Source organism: Mirounga angustirostris, unplaced genomic scaffold, assembly GCF_029215605.1.
Source record: "Mirounga angustirostris isolate CCGP_5_RB_7025 unplaced genomic scaffold, mMirAng1.0.hap1 SCAF_11, whole genome shotgun sequence".
Taxonomy (NCBI): Eukaryota; Metazoa; Chordata; class Mammalia; order Carnivora; family Phocidae; genus Mirounga; species Mirounga angustirostris.
The window spans coordinates 105,961,100-105,979,055 of NW_026991719.1; the positions used below are offsets into that span (position 1 = coordinate 105,961,100).

The following is a 17,956-nucleotide window of genomic DNA, read 5'->3' on the forward strand; positions in this document are numbered from 1 at the left end:
CATGATTGAACTTTATGTTGTCTACAAGAAACTCTTTTCAAATATAATGATATTGACAAGGTTAAAGTAAAAGTAGAGAAAAACATATATAATGCAAACATCAGTCAAAGGAGACTAAAAATAGCCATATTAATATCACATAAAATAAGCTTCAAAGAAAATTACCAGAGACACATAGGGGCATAACATAATGATAAAAGGAAAAATCCACCAGGAACAGAATATATAGCAATCTGAAATGTGCATGCACCAAACAACAGGGCTGAAAGATCTATAAAGCAAAAACTGATAGAACTGTTTTTAGAGTTGTAAAAACAGAACTCTCTATTTAGAAAAATAGACAAATCCACAATTACACCAGGTGACTTCAACAGCTCACTCTTAACAATTTATAGAATAACTCAACAGAAAACCTGCAAGGATATAGACTTGAACAACACAACCAACCAACAGGATCTAATATACATATATACAGCACTACACCCAGTAACAGTAGACTACACATTATTTTCAAGTACCCATGGAACATATACCAACATAGATCATATTGTGGGCCATAAAACAAACCTCAACAAATTTAAAAGAATTTATATCATACCAAGTGTGTTCTCCAACCACAGTGGAATCAAACATGAAATCAATAACAGAAAAAATAACTAAAATCTTCAAAGTCTTGGAAACTAAACACACTCCTAAATTATCCATGAGTCAAAGAAGAAATGTCAGAACGTATCAAAAAGTGCTTGAAAATGAGTGAAAATGAAAACACGACATATTAAAATTTGTAAGAAAGTTACAGCACTAAATGGACACATTAGAAAGGAGGAATAGGGGGCGCCTGGGTGGCTCAGTCATTAAGCGTCTGCCTTTGGCTCAGGTCATGATCCCAGGGTCCTGGGATCGAGCCCTGCATCGGGCTTCCTGCTCCGTGGGAAGCCTGCTTCTCCCTCTCCCACTCCCCCTGCTTGTGTTCCCTCTCTCGCTGTGTCTCTCTCTGTCAAATAAATAAATAAAATCTTTTAAAAAATTAAATAAAAAATTTTTTAAAAAGAAAGGAGGAATAGTCTCAAATCAATAATCTAAGCTCCCAGCTCAAAAATCTAGAAAAAGAAAAGCAAAATAAACCCAATGCAATCAGAAGGAAAAAAATAATACAGAAGTAAATGAAATTTAAAATAGAAAAATAATAGAGAAAATCAACAAAACAAATGGTTTATTTTTTTATTTAAATTCCAGTTAGTTAACATACAGTGTAATATTAGTTTCAGGTGTACAGTATAGTGATTCAACCCTTCCATATAATACCCAGTGCTCATCACAGTGCCTTCCTTAATCCCTATCACCTATTTAACCCACACCCTCACCCACCCCTCCTCTGGTAACCATCAGTTTGTTCCCTATAGTTAAGAGTCTGTTTCTTAGTTTGTCCCCCCCATTTCTTTTTTCCCCTTTAATTATTTGTTTCTTAAATTCCATGAAAGAGTGAAATCATAAGGTATTTGTCTTTCTCTGACTGAGTTATTTTACTTAGTATAATACTCTCTAGGCTCCATCCACATCACTACAAATGGCAAGATTTCATTCTTTTTTATGGCTGAGTAATATTCCATTGTGTCTTTTTTATCCATCATCAGCTGATGGACACTTGGGCTGTTTCCATAATTTGGCTATTGTAAATAATGCTGCTATAAACATAAAGGTGTATGTATCCCTTTGAATTAGTATTTTTCTATTCTTTGGGTAAATACCTAGTAGTGCAATTGCTGGATCATAGGATAGTTCTATTTCTAACTTTTTAAAGAACGTCCATATTGTTTTCCACAGTGGCTGTACCAGTTTGCATTCCCACCAACAGTGCAAGAGGGTTTCCCTTTCTCCACATCCTCACCAACACCTGTTGATTCTTGTGTTGTTGATTTTAGCCCTTCACACAGGTGTGAGATGATATCTTATTATAGTTTTGATTTGCATTTCCCTGATGAGTGAGGTTGAGCATCTTTTCCTGTGTCTGTTGGCCATCTGTATGTGTTCTTTGGAAAAACGTCTATTCATGTCTTCTATTTTTTAATTGAATAATTCATTTGGGGGGTGTTGAGTTTTATAAGTTCTTTATATATTTTGGATACTAAGCCTTTATTAGATATGTCATTTGAAATATCTTCTCCCATTCTGAAGGTTGCCTTTTAGTTTTGTGGAAGCTACAAAACTGTGGAAAGTACAGCACGTCAGTGTGTCCTGACAGCTGGGTCCCTGATGGGTCTGGATGACATTATCTCACAGCAGCTGGTAGAGAAGTGAGGTCTGCAGGAACACGAGACTGCCTGGATCCTGTCCATGGTCTCTCTGGGCTGTGGTTTTGTGGGCTCTGTAGTAGGAGGCCAGTAAAGGGTTTTGGACCAGTTCATCCCTAGCACCACCAAAGTAGATGCACTAAAGAAGATGCTATTGAATCAGGGGGGCTTTGCCCCATGTTCTCTAGGCTGGTTCCTCCCATTGGTAAGAGCACTCAATGGACTGTCAGTCCAGGACAAGTGGGCCAAGCTACAGCAGGATTATCCCAATGCCCTCATCACCAACTACTATCTGGCCTGCCATGCAGTTAGCCAACTTCTACCTGTTTCCCCTTCATTACATGTTGGCCGTTGTCCAGTGTATTGTTGTTATCTGGAACTCCTACCTGTCCTGGAAGGCACACCAACTCTAGGCCTGCCTCACTCCATTGTCTCCACCTTGCAGTGATCCAGCTTGACACTGGAGTAGTCAAACTCCTCAAAGTGGGCACATCTGTTTTCATGGGGTTCAACTGCCAGTCAGAACTTAATGGGTTTAGCATCTGACTCCTTTTGAAATCATTAAAACCTTTAGAATGGTCCTCTACTCAAAACAAACAAATGATTGTTCTTTTAAAAGACCAATAAAGTTGACAAACCTCTAGAAAGACTGACAAAGGAAAAAAGAGAAAACACAAATTACCAATGTAAGCAATGAAACAAGATATCACCACTAACCCTGTAGATATCAAAACAGTAAGAGAATGGTATGTAAAACTGTACACACACAAATTCAACAACTCAGGTGATATGGACTGATTCTTCAAAAAATACCAACTATCACACCCTCACCCAATATAAAATAGATAATTTGACTAGCACTGTAACAAAATTAAATTTAGTAGAATTATACCAAATGTATAAAGAATAAATGCCAATTCCATACAATATCTTCCAGATAATAGAAGAGGAAGAAACAATTCACAATTCACTTCATAAAACTAGTATTAGCCTGATACCAAAACCAAACATAGTGTAAGAAACTGTACCAGACCAATGTTCCTCATGAATACATATGTAAAAGTCTCTAACAAAATAACAGAAAAAAAAATTCGGCTACACATAAAAGTAATTATACACCAAGATCAAGTACAATTTAGACCAAGAATGCAAGGCTGATACAATATTACAAAAATTGATCAATGCAATCCATATTAATAGGCTAATGAAGAAAAATTACATGACCATATCAATTGATGCAGAAAAAAAAAAAAACATTTGACAAAGTTCAACACCATCGTGATAAAAATTTCAGAAAGGGCACCTGGGTGGCTCAGTTGGTTAAGCGACTGCCTTCGGCTCAGGTCATGATCCTGGAGTCCCTGGATCGAGTCCTGCATCGGGCTCCCTGCTCGGCAGGGAGTCTGCTTCTCCCTCTGACCCTCCCCCCTCTCATGTGCTCTCTCTCATTCTCTCTCAAATAAATAAATACAATCTTTAAAAAAATTTTCAGAAAAATAGGAATAGAGAGGAACTTTCTCAACTTGATATAGAGCATCTACATAAATACTACAGCTAACATACTTCAATAGTGAAAGACTGAATGGTCTCCCACTAAGACAAAGAACAAGGCATGGATGTCCATTCTCACCACTCTTATTCAGCCTAGTGTTGGAAGGTCTAGCCAGTGCAATAAAGCAAGAAAAGACAAAACATACAGATGGAAAAGAAAGAAGAAAACTGTCCCTACTTGAAAATGATATGCTTGTCTACATAGAATACCCCAATAAATCTACCCAAAAAAAATCCTCCCAAACTGAGTTTTTGTGAGTTCAGCAAGGTTGCAGGATAGAAGATAATCATATGAGAATCAATTGTATTTCTTTTCTTTTAATTTTATTTATTTATCAGAGAGAGAGAGCGCACAAGCAAGGGGACAGGCAGGCATAGGGAGAAGCAGGCTCCCTGCTGAGGAAGGAGCCTGATGTGGGACTCGATCCCAGGACCCTGGGATCATGACCTGAGCCAAAGGCAGATGCTTAACCGCCACCCAGGTGTCCCTGTATTTCTATATAATAGCAATGAACACATGGACACTAAAATGAAAAATACCATACCACTTAGAATTGCTTTTAAAATAAAATACCTAAGGGCAAATCTAACAAAATACATACAGAACTTACATGCTGAACACTACATAACGCTGATGAAAGAAGTCAAATACAATCGAAATAGATAAATCTAAATAAATACAATCTAAATAAATAAATAACATGTTCATGGGTTGGAAAATTCGACATAGTAAAGATCTAAATTCTCCCCAAGTTGATATACAGATCTAACGCAATTCTTATAAAACTCCCAGCAAGACTTTTTTCGTAGATATACACAAGATTATTCTAAAATGTATATGGAAAGGCAAGGGAACTAGAGTAGCTAAAACAATTTTACAAAAAAAAAAAACGAATAAAGGGGCGGCTGGGTGGCTCAGCCAGTTAAACAGCTGCCTTCGACTCAGGTCATAATCCCAGGGTCCTGGGATTGAGCCCTGCATCAGGCTCCCTGTTCAATGGGCAGCCTGCTTCTCCCTCTCTACCACTTGTGCTCTCTCACTTGCTCTCTCTCTCAAATAAATAAAATCGAAGAAGAAGAAGAAGAAGAAGAAGAAGAAGAAGAAGAAGAAGAAAGTGGGAGGAATCAGCTTACCTAAACTCAAGATTTATTATATATAATATATATGTATATAGTAATCAAGACTATGTGGTATTGACATAGAGACACATAAATCAATGGAACAAAAGAGAGAACCTATAAAAAGCCGCATACAAATATGTCTGACTGATTTTAAAAGCAATTTAATAAAGGATACCTTATAAAAAATTAACTCAAAATTGATCAAGGATTTAAATTTAAAATACAAAACCATGAAAGTTTTGGAAAAAAAACATAGGAGAAACATTTGAGATTTACGGCTAGGCAAAGAATTCTTAGACTTGACAACAGAAGCACAATTCATAAGAGAAAAATTGATAAATTGGACTTTATTGAAATTAAAAATGTTTGCTCTGAAAAAGACCCTGTCAAGAGCATGAAAAGACTAACTACACAGTGGGACAAAATATTTGCAAAGTACAAATCTAACAAAGGACTTTTATCTAGAACATAATAAGAACTCTTAAAACTCAAAATTTTAAAAAATCCTGTTAGAAAATAGGCAAAAGACATGAACAGACATTTAACCGAAGAGGATGTACAGATGGCAAATAAATACATGAAAAGTTGCTCAACATCATTAGCCACTAGAGAAATGCAAATTAAAACTATAAGATATGACTACACACTTGTCCGAATGGCTAAAATAAAAAATTGTGACTCTAAATGCTGGTGAGGATGCAGAGGAACTGGATCTCTCCTATGTTGCTGGTAGGAATGCAAAATGATATATCCAATGTGGAAATGGTTTGGCACTTTCTTATAAACGAAACATGCAATTATCATACAACCCAGAAATTGCACTCCTGGGCATTTGTCCCACAGAAACGAAGACTTATGTTCACACAAAAACCTGTACACAAACATTTATAACAGCTTTATTCATAATAGACAAAACCTGGAAATAACCCAGATGTTCTTTAATGGATGAATGATTAAATTGTGATACATCCATACCATGAAATACCACTCAGCAATAAAAAGGCTTAAACTATCAATACATGGATAAATCTCCATGGAATTATTCTGAGTGAAAAGAAAAAAAAACAGTCCCAAAAGTCCACATACTATATTACTTTATTTATTTAAGAATCTTGAAATGACAAAATTTGAGAATGAGGAACAAATTAGTGGTTTCCAGCGGTTAAGGGGGGGGTGGGGGTAGCTATAAAAGGACAACACAAGGGATACTGTGGTGATGGAAATATTCTGTATCTTGACTATCAATGTCAAAATCCTGGTTTTGATAGTGTACTATAGTTCTGCAAGATGTTACCATTGTAGAAAACTGGGCAAGGGTACATGGGATCTCTCTGCATTATTTCTTACAACTTTTGTGTACATTCATTTCAAAATAAGTTTAATTAAAATAATTATTGTTTTTAATTAAGCAAAAAAAGGAAGCAGTTATTAACTTCAGGATGAACAAAAAGTTGTATACAGAAAGACATAAGCATCACAGTATGCTACTTGGCTCAGCAGTGCACCACACTTACATAGTTATCCTAAGACAAATACTGAATACTGATTTGAAAAAGATGATTTAATTATATTGTGTGGATGTAGAGAAAAGAAGATGAGCAGGGGATAAAGTGAGTGCTAAATCCTCATATTCCATAACAGAATGTCAATAGATGCTGTCTAAAATTCATATATCGGGAAATAGCAATAAAAACATATTACTTATACAAATGGAAAACAACTACCAGAAGGATTAGTCAAAAAGACTTAAGTGGACAAGCTAGATGTGAAGGGAGGGAGAGAATGGGCAGGGCCCTGCTAACTTGAAAGCCTTTTGTTAGTATTTTATATTTTACCATTGTGCAATGTATTGATAAAATTTGGTAAACTTTTTAAGGAAGAGGAAGCACCAACCTCCTAAATAACAAATCCAGTGTCCTCTTCTCTAGCCTCAGCTTCCTAGACCTTTCTGCACTATTTGAAACTATCGATTATTGATTCCTTCCCTGACCAGCATAACACTGTCTCTCTCCATGCTCTCCTGTCCTTTCCATTCCCACTCCTCCAATGCTAGTTCGGAACCTTATTAAATCTCACCCGAACCAATGCACTGGCCTCCACCCTCCTACCCACCTCCTTGGTGCTGTCAAATAAAATTTTCTTATGAAGCATCTGTCATCCTATGAATGCTCTACTGCAGCAGTTGGCAACCTAAGGCCCACAGGCCAAATCCAGACTTCTACCTATTTTGGTAAATAAAGTCTTTTTGGAACACAGCCATGCCCATTCATTAATCTATTGTCTATAGCTACTTTGGTGCTACAATGACAGAGTTGAGTAGTTGTGACAGATACCTTCTGGCCTGCAACGCCTGAAATATGTACTGTCTGGTCCTTTACAGAAAAGTCTGTGGATCCCTCATCTACTACAAGACAAATATATGTCTCATTGTACTCAGAAGTACCTTTGTTCCCAGACCCCTCTTTCACATGAACCAAAGTAGTTATTTCAAAGCTTCTCCAACATTTCTGAGCCTACTATTCTAAGATCTCTTCCATCAGTCACAGAGGAATAAAGGTCATCAAATAAGAATACTTCAACCACTCTGCTTCAAGCCCCAGCACTGCTTGTATTTGCTCTTGTACATACTTCATTCTTTCTGGAATGTAAGCTCCATACCAACAAAGTTTTTTCCTGTTTTTTTAAACTGCTACATCTTTAACACCTACAACAGTGTCTAGTAGGGCATAGAGGCTCCATAAACCTTTGTTAAATGAAATTATCTTCAATTTCAGTAGAATAGGTGCCACTCCTCTTACCTCAAGGCTAAACTTCCCACCTGTGCTCTGGATCGCCTCCGGTTCCACCTCTCTAGGGACCTCAGCTCATTGATAGATCCTTTCCTTTCCTACATCGCCAACCTTACCCTCTCCCTTTAGTGTACAATTGTGCTCATGTCTCTCCTGGTATACATGCATATATAAATAATAAACTATCACCCAGCTGCTCACCTCTCATTCACAGCCAAATACCTTGAAAGAGTTGTCTGTATTCAGTCTCCACTTCTTTTCCTCCATTAAATTCTCAATTCACTACAATCTGGTTTCAGCCCCCACCACACCACTGAAATGGCTTCAGTTAAAGTTAGCAATCCCCTCCATGGTGCAAATTTAGTTACCCATTCCTGCCTGGTTCTGTCTATGTCTCGGTCTCTCCCCCCTCCCCAACCCCCAAGTATCTATCTATTCCTTATATTTCTCCTCTGGAATTATGTCCTTGGCTTTTTTCTGTACTCTACATACTCTGCCTAAACTCCGCATTCACTTTAATGGCTAATTGTGATCTATATCAAAGGTGGAAAACTGGCTGCTTGAAAACTCATATGGCTAAGTAGCTGACTTTTGTTTGGCTGACTTACCAGATTATTTTTAACTTTAGTGCCCTTGGGCAGGACCTATGCACATCTCCTCCTTTTGTCATTACCCTATATCAGCCCCAGACTGAATCATCCATTTATGTTACCTGCCTGGATCCTAAAGACATTTGATTAGCAACTCCTGGCTACTGTGACTCTCAAAACTATATCTGCAGCCCCAACTACATTCGTGCACTCCAAATAACGTATCCAACTTTTTGCTATTATCTCCATTTGAATATCTGACAGGCCCCTCACATTCAACATAGGTAAAACTTAGCTATAGGTAAGACTTCCCTCTCAAATCTTCTCATACACCTGTGTCCCCCTCTAAGTGAATGGCTCTCTCTGACACCCAAGTCCAAGCCTGAAATTCAGCCTTACATTCTATTACCCACCTTGTCACTTGCATTCCATTGATTAGTGAGTCCTGTCAATTCTACCCACATCAATCTCTCCTAGATGTATGTATGACCTCTTCTTCCTCCCCACTGCTATATTTTTAATTCCAAGTTGTGTCATCTTCACCTTGGATCACTACAATAGCCTCTTTAAGGCTTTTCATGATCAGCTCCCCATTGACCCCTCCAGCCTCATCTCTTTACCACTCAATTCACACCCTAGGTTCAAGCCTACCACTCTCAGGAACTCTCCAGGCTCTCTACACCTCAGTGACTTTGCATACTCTCTCTGTTTGAAATGTTCTTCCCATTTTTCTGCTCGAAAAACCCTTCCTCAGTCCTCTGTTTCAGAAAAACCCATACTCTCCTTCATATTTCAACTCAGACATTACCATTCCTAGAATGCCTCTCTTGACCCCTCACATCCTGTCTAGGATAGGTGCTCTCAGCACTTTTCACCCATATCCCCCACTGAACTAGTTTCCTATGATCAGGGAAGGTATTCATCTCTAAACACCACACAATTTTTAAAATGTCTAGCACATAACGGTCCATCAATAAGATTTCTTGGTTGAATGTTTCCTGGTATAAAATCTACCTTTATTAGATTGGTGACCAAGAGTTTTTGCAACAGCTCCATAGCTCCATTTTCATCCATATCTCTCACTATACCAGTACATGTATCTAATGCTCCAAACAATGTAAAGAGTCAAAAATATCACATTATATGTTTTGACCAGGGAGAAAGTCTGTAAAACCCAATAGTTATATTCACAAATTTAGATAAATTGCCACTGTGACTCTTGAATAAGTAACCAAATTGGTCTACTTCATTCCCTGAAGCCCCTGTGCTGGTTTCCCACATCTATCATTGCTCATGGTCTCTTCAATCTCTCTTCTTACAATAAGTCTGTTTCTCATACACCAGATTAAATACTGTCTTCCTGAAACCTGACCAGTTCTACCTAGCCAGAAATAGAAATGATTGCTTCTTCCCCTGAGCTCCTCCATAACTCCTCTGATAACTATCCAATCTCTCCTTGTTTTGTAGTTTTTTGTGTGCATAGCTTTTATCCACTTCCAGACTATAATCTTCCACAGAGGAAGGAACATGTCTTTTTTAACCTTTGAATGCCTTATAACATCCTGAACTTAGCAGGAACTCAGTGCATATTTTAAATGAATATTAAACAAAATCAGATTAGAGGAAGCATTTCACCTAATTACAAATGTATTTGGCATTTGATTATCATCCCCAAATCCAACTGCTTTGTGAATTTGGAAAAAATAAAACTTATCCATGGCAGTAATTAGTAATTATCATGGTACTTCCCATTTACAAATATTAACATAGGGAAAAGGGGTTTTCAAAGTTACTGAGAGGAGTAGACACTTTGGTTTCCATTTCTAAAACCTAAGCTACAGAATCCATTTTTATATGGTCTGCTTGGACAGTGAACTGATTGCCTCAGCCTCCTACTGAAACTATATTGGCAACTCAGAGGTATCTCTTCAAACCCTGAGTAGGTTCCCTGGAGCCTTCCTGAGATAAAGAGCTGTAATTTAATTTGCCATTACATAACCCAGTCACGGAAATCACGAAGGAGCTCATGTTTTCATTCCCTTCATAGTAGACATTTAATTATATGATAATTACTTACAGCTTGCTGCTCAGCTTCTACTTTTATGAAATGTAAATTACACTTCACTCAAAAGTGCAAGATGAGCATTTAAAATACTTCACTAAATAGATTTAAAGAATTTCCTGACATTTTTTCCCCCAGGCCAAGAATTAGAAAGGCAATATACCATTAAAAGAAACTTTCATTTAGATACCAGGAAAGTTGAATTCTTGATAAATAAATACCTCAAAGGGAGAAAAACTTCCAAGTTAAAAAAAATGTATATTGGGTTTTGAATAAGCTCAGTGGCCTCAGTGAAGCCAAAGCTCATCTCTCAGAATAAGTAAACTACTTTATCAACTGTGCTTTACTGGTAGATTCATTAACTGAGTTTTACTGGCAACGCTGAAGAAAAGAAAGTGATGGCAATGATAAAAATGATACAATTTGAAGGACTACTTTTCAAAATGAATGTCAAATCTATCTTATTATTCTTCTGGCATTATTTTCACTTGATTCTAGAATTACAGACTCCTAACAGAGGTGAAATGATTGGGGAAATCATCATTTACATTGCTACATTACGTATTTAAGTAGAAAACGTAGTCTAAGGAATGCAAAGCCACAGCTGACTCAAAGGAATCATGAACCATTCTCCTTAAACCTTGAACCTTGCATTTAGAGGCTTTGACATTGTTTATCACCAGCTCAAAATTTAAAAGTGTTCAGGATAAGTCTCCATATTTGTCTCTGGCTTCTCATCCAGAGTCTTGACAGAAAAGTTCAAAGGAATTGGAAAATAAACAATAACCAGAAAAGCAGACAGGTCACTTAAATTTTCAAATGGTAAATAAATACATAGACATTTAAGTAAATTATTTGCCATTGTTTGATCAAGAAATCACTAAGAATTCAAGGTCAATTACCACTGATAACAGTAAAAGACCTTACACTTGTAGGGAATTTTTTAATTTCAAAACATTTTCACACAAAATCATAACATATTAGAGCTAGAGAGCATCTTAAAAATCATCCAGTGTAATCCCCCTCTTCTTTAATATACTTATTCTTGTTTTATTTATTTTTATAAACTCTTAATTAACTTGTAACATATATACAATAAAGATAAATCTGAAATGTACAAATTAACTTTTATAAAGTGAGCATACCTGTATTACCACCACCTAGATCAGGACTTAGAACTAGATCAGCATTCTAAAAGCCTCCTTCTGGTCTATCACTCCTCTGATTTCTATCACCATAGACTAATTTTGCCTGTGTTTGAACTTGACATAAATAGACTCTCTATTGCATCCGACTGCTTTCTTAGACTTATATCTATGAGATCTATCCAGTTGTTTTGTGTAATATAGTTTGTTCTTTTTTAAAAAAAGAGAGATTTTATTTATTTATTTTAGAGAGAGAGAGCACGAGGAAGAGGGGCAGAAGGAGAGAATCCCAGGCAGGCTTACACTGATCTCAGAGCCCTACACAGGGCTTCATCTCACGACCCTGAGATCAGGACCTAAGCCAAAACCAAGAGTTAGAGGCTTAACTGACTATACCACCCAGGCACCCTTAGTTTGTTCTTTTTAATTGCTGTGTAACATTCTATTATTTAAATAGACCACAATTTATTTATCTATTCCAATGCTGAGGAACATTTAGATTGCTTTCCATTTGGTGCCATTAAAATAATGCTGCTATAAACATTTTTTGCATATCTTTTGATGCACACATATATACATTTCTGTTGGTATATACATATAGGAACAGATTTATTAGATCTTGGGTACATATAGATTCAACTTGAGTAGATATTGTCAGTTTTCCAAAGTGGTTGTACCAGTTTACATTCCAATCAGTAGTAAATTAGAGTTCCATCAGCTCCCCATCCTTGACAATACTTAGTGGTATTAATCTTTTTAATGTTAGCTATCCTGATAGGTGTCTAGTGGTATCCTGTTGTTTTAATTTGCATTTCCCTGATGACTAATGATGCTTGTTAACCATTTCAATATCCTGTTTTGCGAAATATCTGTTCAAGTCCCTAAAAATTTTGAATTTGGTTTTATCTATGTTTTTTAATTGAGTTGTAAGAGTTCTTTATATATCCTGAATACAAGCCCTTTGTCAATTGTGTATATCACAAACATTTCTCCCACACTGGTTTGCCTTTTCATTCTCTTAATGGTGTTTTTTAGATAAACAGAAATTCTTTATTTCATAAAGTCCAAAAGAGAGGGCTCAAATTAGCAATATAAGGAAAAAAGAGATATCACTGCAGATATTATATATGTTTAAAAAATAATTTAAAAAAAACTCTATGCCAACTTTTTTGGCACCGTAAGTTAATGCATTGTCCATTTTCATCCTATAAGCTATTACTACTATATAAGTCTAAAAAAAAGAAAGATTAGAAAATGACCAAGGGATTTTACTTCACAACTGTGGAAAGATTATTTACTTATTCCACATGGTTTTATATATTCTAAATGTTCAATATTATGAAGCAAAGCGGATATAACAATGAACAAAAAAGACTAGTCCCTATCTTTATGGAGCTTACAAACCTATAAGAGAGAAATATTAATGATCACCTTAATAACTCATTACCATTATGGTATGTGCTACATAGAAAAGCTACAGGGTGCTATGCATGTGTATAATGGGGGCCTAAATAGAGTACGGGGCCATGGAAAACTTATCTGAAAGAGTGACATATAAGCTGAGACTTGAAGGATGGTTAGGAGCTTGCTATGTGAAAGGAGGTGGAAGAACAGGGAAGATGATGAGAAAGGGAAATTCAGAAAGAATGAGAACCCTCTCCCACCCCATCCCTGATGTGCTTGCAGAGAAACACTTGTGCATGCTCACATGCACGAGCGTGTGCACGCACACACACACACACACACACACACACACTAGCATGCACACATGCACATTGCCTACCCAGAGTAATATGAGTCTTGTGACCTGGAAACCCGGGGGTTCAACAGCTTCAGGTCAAAGTTAAGAGAATATGTTCTAAATCCAAAGGAGGCAAAGAGCTAAACTGATGTCCTAAAATGGAAGTGGCTCTGAGGTTTGGTACCTCAGATAAAGAGGTACCTAGAGTTTCAAGACAGTATCCTCAAAACTGGCAGGGCTACTGGAGTTTTACAGATTCTACAAGTAGAGGGTATAGGCACCCTGTTCTTTGACAGTGCTCAGGGAGGTGACAAGACCTCAGAGGAAAATGGCACTATGGTATACAAGGAAGGCTAGACTCCAGGCCACTCTGGGGCTCCCACCCTGGATAGAGGTGTGCCCTCTTAGCAGATTAAATTATGTTTAGAGAATAAAAAATATACAGTACTTCTTTCACTCCATATTTTAGAGTAAAATGCATGCCCACCACAAGATTGAATACTGGGGGGGAGTAGTGGAGTCTGGAAAGAGTCTCAAAGTGGTTTGGGCTGAGATACAGGTGTCTTTTCTAGTCTCCCCTTGGTCATGAGTGGAGAAGGAGCAGTTAAAGGTGCAGGGCCAGGGTGAACAAATACTTAGTGAATGAAAAAAGAATGGTCCTGGTCCCTTCAGGGACACATTCCAATCTCCAGAAAGTCATTCTTTCTATCTGACCTCCATCTCTCCCACAGGAGAAATACATAGAAATTTAGGCTGCCTTGCCTTAATCTATTGCTTCCCAGCAGTGAAAGTAGGCCTCCCAAGTGGCCGCCAAGGTTACAGGGGCAAAAATGTGCTTTATGCTTAACTGGGAAAGATGCTACTCCTTGAGCTATGTGTCATTAGTGGATCCTAATGTCATTAGGTACAAGAATAAAAATAGAAGAATAAAGAATAAAAATTTGCATAGAAATCATTGCAGAGAATTGTTTCTTCCCCATGCCGGTATTGATTTTCCAGCACTGTTATCTGCTTAATGCTACTGCTTTTAATTGATTACTCTAGAGGAGTTCCTCAATAGCAGGATTCTTCAACTGAGACACTAGGACATTCATTGAATGTGATTCGACAACCTCGATTGACTCTGGAGACCTGCCTATCCATGGAGCAATCACAGCAGCCCCACACGCCTTAATAAATAATGTGGCCCTTCCAAATACTCAGGCTACAGCCCAGTTAAAAATATGAACCTGTCTGGTTCTGTTTACCTGCTAAAAATCGATGATCAAGTCATACATTTGTAACTACACATAAAGGTGGGTATCAAGGCTTATTTTAAAACTTCTTCTTGTTTCTACCTCTGTATATATGGGGAAACTGAAATGCCTGAATTCACCCTCCTGCCTTAGCAGTTGAGTAACTCTAGCTAGAATCTCCTTTGACTAATCAGGGCTATTTCAGTGTGAAATATTTGGAACACCATTGTCACTACTGAGACTAGAGAAGCTGAAAAGTGTTGGAGTGAAAGCATACTGAGGTAAGGACAGCTCAGGGGAGCACTTTAATACATACTAACTTACCCAATCCCCAGCAGGAGCTTCTTGTCTTCTGATTCAATTTTCTCCTAAATGTTGGCCCCAGGAGGAAGGCTCTGGTTCAGCAAGTCAATCCAGTTGACCAAATATAGAGTATCTTGGTAGGGTTGATATATATGTCAACTCACAAATTCAGATGCTCAAGAATTTTTTGTATAACTTTGTCTACTTTGAGCCCCCATACCTCCAGGTAGTATAAAACTTAATCACAGTCAATTCAAGCACTCCCCACAATCTCTGGGGTTGTGACTAAGACAAGCAGAAAGTATTTAGTCTTAGCTGCTTCTTCCATCCATCCTGGGGTCCGGTCATCTGTGGCCTTGATTATCCACGTGAGGATATTCAAATTCCACCCAGGTCTCAATCACAGTTGTACTCGGATCACTGCTGTGCTTCCTCAACCCTAAGTTTAAATTTTCTCAGGTCTCAGGGCCCTTTGTGACTATCTAGAAAACAGTTGATTCTCCCATACCTTACCAGAATCCAGAGAATTATAAGATCGCTCAAGCCCAGTCTCCCATGATATAATATATGCAGCCAACTCTACTAGCTTTGGTGCTAGGCTGTGTTCAGCAGGACTCTTCAAGCCTTGTTGCCTTCCCCTACGCAGGGAGAGGCAAGGCACAGTCTCTTGCTCAGATTTCTCCATCACCCCCCCCATTTAAGTATTATATTATTTATTTAACTTGAGTCTTGGCTCACATGGACACATTATACCACCTCTCTTAAGGGACTTATCAAGAACACATTCCTTTGCTCTAACTCTCACTCCTCTCATATCCCATAGAATTTTCATCTAGCCTGAGGAGAGAAAAACCTGCTCTGATTGGTCCTTTATCCTTTCAAATCTATTGTGTATGTCATAAGTGTATGTTCTAAGTTCTTTAAGCTCAAAAGTCCTGGTTCCTGAAACTATAAAGAGGATTTTAAAACTCAAAGGCTAAGAATTAACTTTTTTGTTTTCCATTCTACTCTAATAACCTTTCCCTTAGGAGATGTCTTTGCTAAATACGGGAAGGGCTAGGTATAAGGACACACACACACACACACACACACACACACACACTTAGGATAATTTATTAAAACATTATCCAAACATGCTACTATATACTTAAGGTTATAGCAGAAACTAGAGGAGACAAAAGATACAGTCTGTGTGCTAAAGAGAATATAGTTTCATTATGCAGACCATGATTTATATAGCTGAGACACTCAAAATATGCATTGTCTCATATAATCCAGGGATAGCTTGAATGCTACTCAAAATGCTATAAAGAAGCCAAATAAAAGAGCTATCAATATGAACCATAGGGGTCAGAGACAGTTCCGTGGAAATGACTGACCTGAAAGGAAGGAGGTAGAGAGGAGGAGGTAATAAATGAATAATTTCATCTCAAAAACTTTTCTCCAGGCAGGTGTCATGTCCCTTATATTAGGCCTTTTATGGTGTTTTCACGGTCCTCCTGTGTTTTTTATGAAAAGGCCTATATGTCTTCCTAAAATTGATGTGCCCTAGAGGTCAATTCACTTATTATTCAACACTACTTATTAAACATCTACAGTATGCTGAGCCCCAAGTTAGGTACCTTTAGGGCTATTTGTATAGATGAGAACAACCTGGATCTCTTACCAAGACGGAACCATATAACAGGCAGTATGGTATAGACCAGTGATTCCCACATTTGAGCATCAAAGTCACCTGGAGAACTTATTAAAACACAGATGGCTAGGCCTCATCTCCAAAGTTTCTGATTCAGTAAGTCTATGGCAGTTGAGAATTTGCATTTCTACTGAGTTCCCAAGTGATGCCGATGCTGATGGTCTGGCAAAAACAACTAGCAAAATGGTTAAGAACCCACAAGATTTGGGCGCCTGGGTGGCTCAGGTGTTAAGCATCTGCCTTCGGCTCAGGTCATGATCCCAGGGTCCTGGGATCGAGTCCCACATCGGGCTCCCTGCTCAGTAAGAAGCCTGCTTCTCCCTCTCCCACTCCCCCTGCTTGTGTTCCTGCTCTCACTGTCTCTCTCTCTCTGTCAAATAAATAAATAAAATCCTTAAAAAAAAAAAAAAAAGAACCCACAAGATTTATAGTCAACTAGCTCTGGGTTTGAATTCTAGCTCTGGCACTTACTAGCTATGGAAACCTGAGTACATTATTTAGCTATTTTGAGCCTCAGGGTTTTTTTTTAATCTGTAACACTTCATACAATGAGATTCAGTAAACATATTTGAGATATACAGTATGTCTAGGCATAGGGGAAATAGCAGTGAACAAAATAGCTGTAGACTCTCTGGGGGTGACAACTGTTAAAACTGTAAAAGTACTGTATAATTATCGCCGTGATTAATACTATAAAGAAGGGCAAGGTGTTACGGAAAACAGGACAACTTAAGCCAGATTGAATGGTCAGAGAAGACATTACTGAAGCAGACTGATACCTGATCTGTAAGTAAGAGGACCCTTGTTAATTAGTAGGATTAGTAGGGTAGGTCTGCTATTATTTGGAGCTGCTGGATGGGCAAGGGAAAATATGGCTAATAGTGGTATGTAGGGCTTCTGAGTGTAGCCAATAGAGAGTGGTAAGGTGAGGGGGCAAAGAGAGGCATGAGTTATAGAAAGGGTGGATGAGGCTGGGAGTAATAGGTGGGCTAGAGGGTATGGCTAATGGAGAAGGATATGGTGGTGGACATGACAGTGGGGAATTGTGGTAGGGTGATGAGGATATTGGGGAAGTAAAGCCTAATGGAAGTGGTGCATAGGAACTGATGAACTTGCTGCTCGTGGTAGGCAAGGTTAATGAATGTGACTTGTAAGTGATGGTGATGAGTGGAACCATTATAAAGAATAAGTAAACATTACTTTAGACAAATGAAGCAGAGAAGGCCTTCTTGATGTAGTGACATTTAAGTTGAGAATGGAAGGATAAAAAGAGGTGATGTATACTCCAAGCAGAACGAACTGCTCGTGCAACAGCTCTGAGACAGTAGGGAGCTAAGGATCCTATAGAAACCCAGTGCAGCTAGAGTGACAAGAGTAAAAAGGAAAATGGTAGAAGATGATGTTGGAGAGGTAGACAGGAGTCAAACCATG

The 17,956-nt window shown here is 38.0% G+C and overlaps 1 protein-coding gene and 1 pseudogene across 6 annotated transcripts in view; one reads left to right on the forward strand and one right to left on the reverse strand.

Annotated features, from left to right (window-relative positions):
• LOC123843251 (protein Mpv17-like) overlaps positions 1-2,704 on the forward strand; it is a 29,547-nt pseudogene extending 26,843 nt beyond the window's left edge.
• Positions 1-17,956, reverse strand: part of SMARCA1 (SWI/SNF related, matrix associated, actin dependent regulator of chromatin, subfamily a, member 1) — a 786,408-nt gene that overhangs the window by 592,183 nt on the left and 176,269 nt on the right. The window lies entirely within an intron of this gene.